This window comes from Apteryx mantelli, chromosome 19, assembly GCF_036417845.1.
Source record: "Apteryx mantelli isolate bAptMan1 chromosome 19, bAptMan1.hap1, whole genome shotgun sequence".
NCBI lineage: Eukaryota > Metazoa > Chordata > Aves > Apterygiformes > Apterygidae > Apteryx > Apteryx mantelli.
Window position 1 is genome coordinate 5,772,104 of NC_089996.1, and position 12,332 is coordinate 5,784,435.

General features: G+C 56.2%; 1 protein-coding gene across 1 annotated transcript in view; it reads right to left on the bottom strand.

Moving 5' to 3' along the window:
* The window catches only part of NDEL1 (nudE neurodevelopment protein 1 like 1), a 32,897-nt gene extending 26,781 nt beyond the window's left edge, over positions 1-6,116 (bottom strand). Inside the window, exon 1 of the mRNA XM_067308264.1 lies at positions 6,037-6,116. The gene's annotated coding sequence lies outside the window, so the exon portion shown is untranslated. The remainder of the gene's footprint in view (positions 1-6,036) is intronic.
* Between the last annotated feature and the right edge of the window lie 6,216 nt (positions 6,117-12,332).

Genomic DNA, 12,332 nt, shown 5'->3' on the forward strand with positions numbered 1-12,332 from the left:
TTCCCTTCTTGCAGAGAATGACTCTGCCATTGAACGCTGGCACAGTCCAGACCTGACAAGGAGAACGAGAAGGATTGTCAGTTCTACGCTGTCAAAAAGCAAGTCTTCTGCCTCTTCCTCTTGTATGCCGATTCACAGATAGGATCCCTTGTGCTTTTCTATCTCTACCATTCTTTGCCTTCTCAGACCATAACAACCAACAGATAAGCCCCAAACCCTTGGGGCAAATCTTGAGTTTTTGTAAAACCATTTCAGGACTCAAACCATGACTAGGAACCTGAATACTCCAGCACTAAATAAATAAATCAATCAAAGCACATTTGCATTGTCTTTCACTTATTAAAATATTGAAAACAAACAAACAAAAGCCATGGATTAGATTTCAACAATCAATACGTGCTTGTTTTTCTCATCCTGAAATAGGAGCTGGAGGCACTTTCATACGCGCGTTGGAAGGTTGCCCGCTTCCACTGCTGCTTCGAAAAGTGAACCTCTCTGTCTTTTCCTGCAACACTATTTTTGAACTGAATGTTCTCTGGTGAACCACAACAAATGCCTCATTGCCTCTTACAACAGCAGTATATGAGCTTTCGGGCAGGGGGAGAAAAAGGGAGAGTCGCAAAGCACAGCGTCAGCACAGTGCTCCTTCTTCCGCCATAATAATAAATCCTGCATTTTCAACTTGGACAAGACAGTAGGCAGAAAGATAACTAAATCCTACCTGCAGGAACTGCGTGCCAGGTTCAGACTAAAAGCCTTTAAGACAACCAAGCATCACACAGTAAAGCCTTCTTACCTCAACAGTCTCTTGTGGAACCTGGTCTATTTGGTTAATATGCCTGATATGCCCTAGGCCGCATGACCAAGACTTGCACACCTGCCAAATCTGGCATCTAGTGTGGCAAAAAAAAACCCAAACCCCAAAATCACAAAAACACAATTTGCAGTGCTAGCCAGCACAGGGATGTAAGCCTTGAAACCAGAAAGAAAACACTGATTCAAGAAGCTTCTTTTCAGAAAACTCAAGCTACAACTACCATAGGCATCAGAATTTAGTATCAAAAATTTATCCCTCTCACAAGCATGAAAGGTTTAAGATATCCAACCTCTATTTGTTCCCAAATAACACCACTAACCCCACTAAAGCACTTTGAAAAGGAAACTCTTAAGAGGCTGGTGCACCTGGAAAAGGCTCAGTATCTGCAAAGATGAAGAAAAGGCCCCTGAAGACGTGCATGTCCAAGAACAATGTGGGTCTGACCCTGAGAACTGGAGCTCTAGGAAACAATTTGCTCCCAGTTTTGTATCTGGGAACCCCTGATGACCAAATCCACACAAAGCAGAAAACTGAAGAGTGGTGTGGAGTAAACAGTAAACCAAGAAGGAAGTTAAGGCTGTGAAAAGAAAATGCTTCTCCTTGCCTCAGTCTCCACTCTCTGGAAGACCACCTCTTAAGAACGCAGGGAAGTTGGTGAGATATGGTAAGCACAATCTGGCCTCACCCACGTTGGTCCCACTGCACATTCCACACCCCAGCACAGTGGGCTAAATGCTCTCAAAAGAGCACGGCAAGCCCAAAAACTTCTATGCTTACTAGGTAACTGAGGCCAACAGCTGGTACAAGCTGCCACATGCCTGTGCACCAACACATATCTAGAACTTCTGGATATTATTCACCCAACTTGCATCTTCTTGAACTCCTAACTGTCTCATTTGTCTTTAAATCCCGAAAAATTACAGGGCATCTTACCCAGAAGCAATGACTTTATCCAAGAGCTCATTACAAGCACAGCAAAGAGCTTGTGACAAAAGACGGCATAATGGTCTCTTTAGCTTCCATATTATCTCAAAAATTAATATCATCCCAATGATGACATTCCCTGGAAAGGCAGTGGTCAGAGGGCTAAGATGTCATTTTCCAATGTCCAGAAACAAGTGACTAAGAAACTTAAAGGGAAAAAGAAAAGTACTTAGCACAGGTTTCTTCTAAGATGAGTGAACTCTGTTGCCTTTTGAGCTTCTGAAGGCACCTACCAGTGCCAAAGAGCAAAACTTTTCAGAAAATACCACCCAAAGCAAGCCAGCCTTCAACAGAAAAGGCCTTACGTCTCTTCAATAAACACTTAACAAGATGAAAGGGGAAAAAAAAAAATCCCCAAGCTGTGACCAGGAGAGTTAAAAGTGCCATCTGTGACTTTGCTATACTGACAGAAGACCCCTCCAGGGAATCACTTGTAATAAGAAAAATATTCTTTGACAGGTATATCTTGTTTTGCTCATGTACATGTACTGTAGAGTAATAAAAATGCAGTATGCTTGCAGATGTGCCCACCAAGGAACACTGCAAATATACTACAACTTTTTCTGTTCATAATGTATGTATAAATGACTTGGGTATTTTCAACGGGCATCTAAAAGCCACAGATTTTAAGGTCAGGAGAGATTATTTAATCTGATCTCCTGTACAAGTCAGTCCCTTCACTGTGTGCTCAAAGGATGTCCTCTCCTCCACAAAGTCGAAATGTTCGGGATCTGAAACTAGGCAGCAAAAATAAGGGCCATCTTTCCTCCTGCTCCACACATTTGCACGCAACTGCAAGCAGCTGTGTATTTTGCGTATCTGACCTCAAGGCACATCCCAAATTTGGAACCCAGATTTTTCACACTGATCAGGGAACAGTACACAGGGTCCACAACACACTTGACTATGGTTATGGCGACACAAATGTCAAAAAAAAGGACTATAAGAAACATATTTCCTTTCTTAAGTTTAAATTCCCCTGCTTTTCAAAAATAACTGTAATAGACTGAGGGCATAAATACTACTTTGTTCCCATACTTTTTGGTAGTCTATTCCCAGACGTGTCTCCAGTGACAAGACTCCTTGGGGCACCAAGGTCACAAACATCATGATTAGTCTCTTTTCTCTCCACTTTCTGCCTTTTCTTTCTCTTCTCCTTCCTTCCCCTCCTAACTGTGCTATTATCTCACACATTTGCAACCTCTACACGGTCAGGAAAAGCAAGGTTTTACCCTCAAGAGCTGGGAAGGAAATTAAATCAATATGGCTCTGAACACATACCTTCACATTTGCAATTCACAACAGCATGCAAGATCAAATCTTTGCATATGTAAGTCAAAAGGAAAACGCCTGGTATTTGGCTCCACATATAAAACACGAATACATAGCATAGCAAGGTCTAGGTCTGAAAGTAAGAGAGAGCATTTTTCCAAGGCAGGCGCAACATCACTAATTCAAAAAACACACTATTTACCCACACCCACCATATCATGTTCCACCATAGTTATCTGGCACTATCAGGACAAAATGCCTGTGCACAGTCACAACACATGACCGACACACCAAATTTAAAAATAATAAAAAAAAACCCTAAAAACTTCAACGTCACTTTTCTGTCCTAGTACAACTCCTTCCTATTACAGTTACAAAGGCCTCTAACAGAGCACTAACCTTGATGAGGCCACTTACCTTCATGGTATCCAAAACTTTTTCTACAATCTAAAATTTCCTTAAATGTCCAAGTAACTCTTCTACTGCTGTTTTGCATATTTAACTATCTCTTCGAGGAATAAAAGCCACAGGCCCAAGAAAGAACTATTTGCGCTCATGACCAAGTTAAGAGTTTCACAGGGAAGAGAAACCCTGAGTCACTGAACACTCCCAATGCAAACTGATAGAGAACAATGAACCTGGGGTATGTGTGCGTGAAGACAGTCTTCCCTGTCACTAGAAGGAAGGAAGGATATGTTTTAATGGGAAAAGGCATAACTGAAAGCCTAACTGTAGTAATGCATTTTCTCTTGTGTCAATGAGTTCATCCTTTATGGCATGTCTGGCGCAATTTAGGTCAAACTCAAACTGGGAGGCAGTGACTATTCGAGTTTGGTTAAGTTTATACAAAATAAAAACAGGCCCAGCTAAGCTGAGGGAGAATAATAAAAACCTCAACCCCCCCCCCCCCCAAAAAAAAAAATTACTGAAAGAGTATTTTCAGATAAATATTGCAGGCATTTGATCCACCAACTATTTTATGCAATCTCTGCAAAAGCAACTATTCAAATAGTGGCTGTGAGTGAAAAGCCCATGACAGCAAGGTGAGAGCATACTTCTTGTAGCTAGCCTCATCACAGGGGAACATGAATTAGCATTTCCTCAGGCACAATGCATACGGGGTCTTCCCAAACCCTGTCCTGTGGGCCACCTCAAGTGCATAGTGAGACCAGACCGTACCAGCTCTCACAACTTTCAGCCATTACCCTGATCAACAAGACCCTTCACCACAAAGAAGAGAACGGCAGTGAACCATATGCCCAGCTATGTGTCTTCTACTGGGGCTGGAGGATGAAAAGACACTGCCTTACGGGACCGAGTCACCTACCAAATAGGCTTAGGGAGTATAAAGAGAACAGCAGCGATTCCTGTTTACAGCCAGACAAACCACATAACTTACTCTGTTGCATGCCTTTCACACACATGCAGCATTAAGTCCCTCTGCATTCAGAAATTGCTCTGAGCATGGGATGAAATCAAAAGCAGACTGTCGCCATCAAAGCCATCCTGGCTGCCCTCTTCCCCGAGGGCAGCATGGGGACAGCCAAGGAGCATAGTCCACTGCATTTAAGTGGACAGGAAGAAAAACAAGTGTCATCTCATAATACACGTCACATGACTGAGAGATTGCCCCACAGACCCAAGGAAGATGAGATTTGGGAGCGAATCACTTAGCCTGCAATTTGTTCCCCCTAGCAGAACAGAGGGCAGCCAGGAATAGGTCCTGAGCTGGACAAATTGCACGTAGTTTGGGCAATTTTGCCTTAACACATCTGAATCCTGTAGTTTCATTTAAACACTTGCCTCAAAACTGCACAGCTTAGCTCTAAGAAAATGCATGTCCAGCTCAACTGAATCATTCTCAAAGTTTTCTCCCCTCCCTGTTCAGACACTGGATAATCTGAACCAGACTTGCCATACTTGAGACACGCTTACAGGCTCCTGGATAACTTTCGAGAGGTGCAGCAAGAGGAAGTAAAACGTGATAGCGTAGTAAGAAAAAGTGTTTCCTTTCAACGAGAGCAAAGAGGCAGGCAGCCATAAATTAGAAACCACCTGCACTGAATTAAGTAGTGGGTAGCGCAAGTGAGCTGGCAGGCAAGAATTAAGAGTTTTATAACCCAACTGCATTCTGACAAAAAACCTACTAGTAGAAAAGCTATTTCAAACCGAGCATTGGTCCAGCCATTTTCCCTTCACGCTGAAGCGAAACTGCCTTTTAAACAAGTTGTGTTTTTTTTTTTCCCCTCGAAAGTCCGCCGCTCCCGGGCAGCCGAAGCGCAAACCGCGGCCTCCCTCCAGCCGAGGAAACACCGCGCCGCCCGAGCCGCGGCGGACGCCCCGCCGGCTGGCGCGGGGCGCTCGGGGCTGCCGACGGCGCCGGCAGAAACAGCCCCGCCGCCGCCCCGGCCCGGCCCGGCCGAGCCCACGGAGACAGCCGGAACCTCAACGCGGTTTCTTCGGGCGAGCGCCGAGCCGGGCCGGAGCCGCCCCACGGCGCCCCCCGCCCCGCCGTCGCCATCGCCTCAGACGGTGGCGGCGCCCCGCAAGAGGGGGGGGGGGGGACGGGGGGGACGGGGACGGCTCGCGCAGGGCGGCGGCCGCGCGGGCAGGGCCGGGCCGGCGAGCGACTGGCACACGCTGCCGCCAATGGGAGGCCGCGAGGGCTCCGCTGCCGGCCAATGGCGCGGAGGGAGGGGCGGGACCTGCCCCGTTGTCAATTTGCAGCCAATCGGCGGAGGGGTGCGGGGCAGCGGCCCCCGGGACCCCGCTGCCCCTCCCGGCTCGACCCGGCCCGGCCCGGCCGCCTGCTGGCCCGTGACCGCCGCCGCCGCCGCCCCGCCGCCACCCCCGCCGCCGTGAGGCGCCGCGGCCCCTCCGGCCCCCGCACCGCCCCCGGCGCGCCGACACGGTGCGCTGCCGAGCCGCCGCCGCCCCGCGCCGCCGCCGCGGCCCTCACTCACCCGAGCGCATCCCCTGTCACAGCCGCAGCATCCCCGCCGGCTCCCGAACCTGCCTCATCCGGGCACCGCGGGGGGCGTGGCCGCCTCTGTGACGCGAGAGGGGGCGGGGCCCAGCGCCGCAGAGCGGGGACGCGGGGGCGGGGCCACCGGAGGCCACCCCCGGGGGGCGGGGCCAGGACTGGCAGCCACGTGGGGCGGCGGCGCCGGGACGCCTGGGTCCCTGCGCGGTGCCGGGCCGGGGGGGGGAGGGGCTGGGGCGGCTCCGGGGAGCGGGGGCAGCGCTCGTCCCGCCGGGGCACCCGCGGCCCGCTGCGCACCCCGCGGCCGGGCCTTGGCCCCCCCCGTGACCCCCCGTGTCCCCCCGTGTCCCCCTGCCGCAGCCCGGGCGCTGACCCGTCGGCGGGTTCCCGCGAGAGGCCGGAGCCCATCCCCGGGGCCTCGCGGCGCGGGGGCACCTTTGCCACCGAGGTGGGATCAAGGGGGACGTTTCCGCACTGCCTGCCGCTTCGGTCCGGCAACGCTGCGCTGCCGCAAGCCGGCTGCGTCGCGGCAGCACCGCGCCCAGGCCGCCGTGGTGTTTTGAGGCAGCCTTTTTCGGGGAAATCCTGGCAGAAATGGGCAGAGCCGCCGCCTCGGCTGCGCCCCAAAAGCAGAAGCGGAGGACGGGAAGCGCTGACGCCCTTGGCCTGCTCTGGTGCCCCGACAGCGCCGTGACGCGTGCGAGCAGGCGAGGACCCGGCTCCGGGCGTGGGTTGAGCCCCGTCGTGACTGTGCCCCGCGTCACGGGCCCAGCAGCAAGGCGGATACGCTCTAGGGAAATGGCTTTTTTCCCCTGGAAACCACCGGTCTGTCCAAATTGGGAGCATGTTCTTCCCAAAACCTTCACCGGGGAGGTGTCTCGGTGCCGGCACGCAACGGCCGCTCGGGACAAGGTGTCTCCATGGACCAGGATAATCCCTATTCCCGGGGGGCATCCCTCATCCCGGACAGGCATAAACCCCGCTCCAAACAGCTCTATGTGAGCACGTTCATGATGGAGCCGCTTCTTGGGAGGAAGATTCTGGGTTTGCTCTGACCTGCTTATCCTTGAGACTCAAAGTATCAACGATTTGGGCAAGAAAGCCATTTCCGACCCATCCGGCTGGCTTTCCGAGCTCCTGAGCTGCTGCGGGCCCAGGCCTGCTCCCTGGGAGGACCCCCGGCAGCGCCGTGTCCGTACGGCTCGACTCCCTGCCTCCGTAGCAGGGGATTTGCCTGGGGCTTACGGAGATCTGTATCCCTCAAACCGTGCTGCCCCCCGAAACATGCCTGCCTTGGGAACAGTGTGGTTTAGCACAGGCTGGAAGCGTGCTACCAGCTACCAGCTGTGAGATGAGTCCGTCGGGGCTCAGCTCATGCCCTGGCCCAGCGCGGCAGCAACCATGGGACGAGCACGAGGCAGATGACACCGGCCAGGCCCCGGAGATCCCGGTTTTGCTAAGGCCCCCCTGCAGATTCAAAAGCTGCCTTCTGCCCTGGGTGGGCTCCGGGATGCGTTTGGGCACGGGAAATCGGCCGCAGCATCCCCGCTGCCGCTGGCGGGGATCGAGCCCTGCCGGCGTGCGCAGGAAGGCTTGAAGTCAGCCTGGCCGCTGCCCTAGCGAAGTCAGCATGGATTTCCTCGTGGTCCCGGGCCGTACGGTGGCACGTGTGGAATTTGCTATATTTAGACTGAGGAATTGCCGTCGGTCGGAGCGGCGGAGCGCTGCCTTTCCCTGCAGGCGCGCTTCCTGCGCTCAGCGGGAGAAGGACACGGAGAGGTCAGAGCTGGCGCCGGCCTCCGGCCCGTCACAGCGGAGCAAACGGGCCCCGTTTCACCTTGCCGGAGCCTCCCGCCACGCTCTCCATCCCTGCCGGGCTCTGGAGCAATCGCAGCCCCCCGAAACGCCCGTTCGCATCCCGAGGGGCTCTGTCATGCTCACGTTGGCCCTCATTCAGAACGAGAGCCCCAGCCAGCGGCTGACGGGGTGCCCATGCCCTGCGCCAGGAGTCTCGGTCCCCAGGGAGGATCTTGGGGGGTCCCGTCTCCTCCTTGGAAATGCGGAAGGTCCTTCAGCATCGATAGGGGTCCTGGACCTCCTCTCCACCAGCATCGGTGCACGGCAACTGGACGGCGGCTCCCTGAGACGCCGAATTGCTCCCCTCGACGCTTCCCCATCCCACCCCTTCCTGCTGGCCCCCCCCAAGGATGGGACAACGCGCCGCGCGTCCCACCCTTCCCCCTTCCTCCCATTGTGCCGTTTCCTCTCTCCCGGCGTCTTGTTTGGGATCTGTTCCCGTGATATCTCCCAAGTCCGTATCCTCAGATCCCCTCGGGGAGGCAGGGAACAGGGCCCTGAGACCGCGGCCAGTGCGCCGAGTGACTCGGGCACCGTTATCCTCGCGGCGCTGCTATGTCGTCTGTCCCGTAAGAGCCCCTGGAGAGGGGAGAGCCACCGTGTAGGGAGGCTTTTTTAACTGTTTAAGTAACCTGCTTGGCTTGGGGCCACCCGTCAGCCTCTGAGATGGACTGTCACTGCTCGTCCCGGCTTTTGTACTTCTGGGTGGCTCCTTGTCGCAGGTGGTTCCCGCAGCGATACCTGCAAAATGTGCCCCGTGGTGCCCACCAAACGTCCCCCATGGTGCCCATCAAATGTGCCCCATGGTGTTTGCAAAATGTGCCCCGTGGTGCCCACCAAATGTGTCCCATGGTGTTTGCAAAACACGTCCCATGGTGCCCGCCACATGTGCCCCACGGTACCCTCCAAACGTGCCCCCTGGTGCCTGCCGAACAGCCCTGGGCAGCCCGCGGCTTCACGGGCACGGGCAGAAAGAGGGCAGGCTGCCTCCGCGGTGGCTCCCGCACAGGAACTGCCCGGCAGCCGGCCTCCCGGCTCCTTTGCAGACCTAACACTTAGGTTTCCTTTGCATGCTTAATTTGCTGCCCCCTGTAATTAGCGGGGCAGCCTGTCATTAGCGGCAGGTGGTGCTTTCGGGAGGCCCCGCGTGCCACCCTTGCTGAGGGCCGTGCCTGGACGCTGCGGGCAGCGTGGGGAAGCTGCATTTGAACCCGTGGCCGTGCCCAGCTGCCAGCTGTGTGACAGCCCGTGTCCTCTGCGGGCACTACGCCTCCGAGAGCATCCTCTGTATAGTGCATCCTGATAACCTCTTCTCTGCCCGTGTCCCATCTAACCATAGGCTGTGGGTTGTCCAGGGTTGATGGTCCCATAGTCTTCTCCAGTGGAAAAAAATCCACTTTTTACCATGGAGGATGGGGATGGGCATTTTTATACGAGCCGAGGACGGAGTGCACGTACAGCTGCCTCCCAAGCCCCGTGATCCAGCGAACGCTATGAATCACCCGTGACGCACGCGCAGGACTTTTGGGGTCACCTTGTGTGCCCTGGGCGTTGCACAAGCCCGTGAATGCTGCTCGGCGACGTCTGCACCGAGCCCAGGACATGCTGTAGGACCTGAGCGTGGCTCGGAGCCTCACGCTGCACCTGAATTAAAGAGAGGAGGGGAAGCCACGGCATCCCGCGGGAAGCTGTCCCAGCAGTTAATTCCAGGCAGGATCTCTGCTTGGAGTCATGCCTCCGGGAACCCTCCAGGCCAGGGGCTAAGCGCAAGGGTTGGGGCTGGGGAAATCTGCTTGTCCCCTTTGCCCCGTGCCGGCTTTGGTTTGCAACCCCCCGCCAAGGCCCTTGGCTCCAGCAGAGGGGGAGTCCAGGGGGCTGAGCAGCGGCAGGAGGCCTGGCTGGGAGAACGATCCTCTTCCCCGGCTTTCCAGGCACCGTGTTGCTCGGATCCAGGAGAAGCTACAGCCGGCTGGTTGCTGCATGCGCGTGCGGTCCAGCTCTGAAGCGATTCGGGCGCCTGGCCTTTCTCGCTGCGTTGCAAAAGCTGTAGGGGAAGTGACTCACGCTGCCTGCGTCGCGTCGTGCCTCGTCCGCGCGCATCCCACGCGCTCCCGGTGCAACGCTTTCCCTCGCCCCTTTGACTGCAGCTCGGCCCTGCGAGACAGGAAGGAGGCAGAATATAATCGTCCACAAGGGAATCACTGCAAAGCTGCCGGCGCCCAATAACCGGGGGTTTGCGGCAGGGCCCGAGTATTATTCCCACAACGGTTCATGGAGAGCAGGGTTGGGCTCCCTCGGGGGGGACAAGGTGATGAGAGGGGTCGCAGCACATCTGTCGGCACATCTGGAAGCTGCCTGTGGAGGGGCAGGGGATCGGTTCTGCTCTCGGCTCAGGGCGGCGTGCTGGCCCCCGGGCACGCCGCATCGGAGGGCTCAGCGGCACGGTTGCGTTTCGGGGGGGTTAGAAGCGACCCGTCGAAGCGCTGCGCTGCAGGGCGACGTGAGCGGCAGCCAAGCGGCCCCGCAAGCTCCCGTGGCGGAGGTTTACACGGAGCGCTGCTACCTTGCGTTTCCTGAGGAACGCGCCTACGGGCGGCTATCAGCGGGCAGCTGGCTGGTGGTGACTTGTTGTACCAGGGAGACCTGAGCGTGCATCAGAGGCCTTGGCTTAATCATTAAAGAGACACTGATTTGCAGATCCTTTTCGAAGGAGCTGTGTGGACAGGGCGTTCTCCCTTATGGAAGTGCCCGGTATGCTCCGAGCCTATATGACTCTCTAACCTCAGCACTGGACTTCTCGAGGGGCATCCGCGTAGCGGGGCACCTCTGACTTCTTTTTTCTTCCCGAGCCCGTGGGATCCTTTCAACTCCAACGTGAGCGCCGTGGTGCCTCTTTCCCAGGCGTGGCGACGAGATCGGTAAACATACCCTTTGCCTCTTGGCTCTGCCAGCCCATCCTCCCGCGCGTCCGTCCGTCTGTCCATCCGTCCCCCCGCGCCCTGTGGGAACGCCGTGGCGGCCGGCCGCTGGCTTTGACGCCGCATCTAAAGGAGCGGTGACTGATGACACCCGGCCCGGCCGCGACGTGAACCCCGCCAGCCGCTCGGGCACCCGACGCGTCAAAGCCTCCTTTACAAACCCGCGTCTGTCCCGGCCCCACGGGGCTCTGACGCCGGCAACAAAGGCGCAGTGTTGTGGTTCTGTGTTTCCCAAGATGTCCGGTTTGCCCGCCTGGTTAACACTGATTTTTAAGTCAATGTTTGCTTTGAGGTCGTTCCTGGCTGCACCCCTTTGTAATCTGGAGTTGTTCCCATGCATTCGCCGAGGGGCTCCGCGACTTCAGCCGCACAAAGGAGCAGTCACTTAGCATTAGCGGCCGCACAATGCGGCCGTGTCTCCCGGCGGCCGAGGCAGATTTGTGTTTCGCCAGCAAAGCCCGTCCGTTGAAAGGCGAAGAAGAGAAAAGAGAGCTGTAATGTAGTCGAGCGAAGGGGGTCTCTCACGGGGGGGGGAGGGCTCGACGGCGAGGGCAGGAGCCCGCCAGAGCCGGGGCTGTCCCGCGGTCGGACGCGGCGGGCAGGCGCGGGGCTCCCGGGGACGGAGGCTGGTGCAGGAATCCCGGAGCGGTGGGATGGCCTGTGCAGGGAGGTCGTTTTGGCCTGGGGTGAATGTGTCCGAGGACATTGGGCAGGACGGGCTGTATGTTTGCAAGGGTTTCTCCTGGAGGGTGTGGGGTATGTGGGTGCGGGAACGAGGGGGTCCCGAGGGTGGGAGACTTTAGGAAGAAAACGTCTGATCGTTGCTCTGTGAGACTGTTTTTAAAGGATCTAAAAGAGCTTTTGGGGGTGGTGGACAGGAGACAGAAGGAGGGTGACAGTCGGAGTGGGCTACGGCACGGCTCGCAGGGATGCTGCCGTGGGGGATGTGGGGGGGGGAGCCCCAAGTGCTGGGAGTACCGGGTGGATGTGAGCCCCAGTGAGGCCATTTATGAGCCTGGAAGGATTTGGCCCGTGCGCAGGGCTCTCCCATACGGCCCGGGTGCAGCTAGCCCTGCGACATGCACTTATTTCTGGTTATCCCCTCTGCGAGACGCTGGCAAAGGGGAAAGAGTGAGACATAGCTTGGGAGCAACCCGGGAACCCAGACTGTCGCCTCCCTCACGCTAACCGGGCTTTTGTAGGAGAGATGCCAGCTGGAAGCTGGTGATTTGGAGGTGATGTCCGTGGGGCTGAAAGTAGGAAAAGGCTCGCCAGTTTGACGTGACGCGGTGAACTGTGGTGAGCCTGCCGAGAGCTGGTCCCACCGCCCCATGCGTGGCCTTGCAGCTCCCCGTGACTTGCCAACGTGACCGCTGCCGGGGAGGTTCAGCAGCATCCGGAGGGGTCCCCATGGGCTGCTGGAGCCACCGCCAGAGCTGCA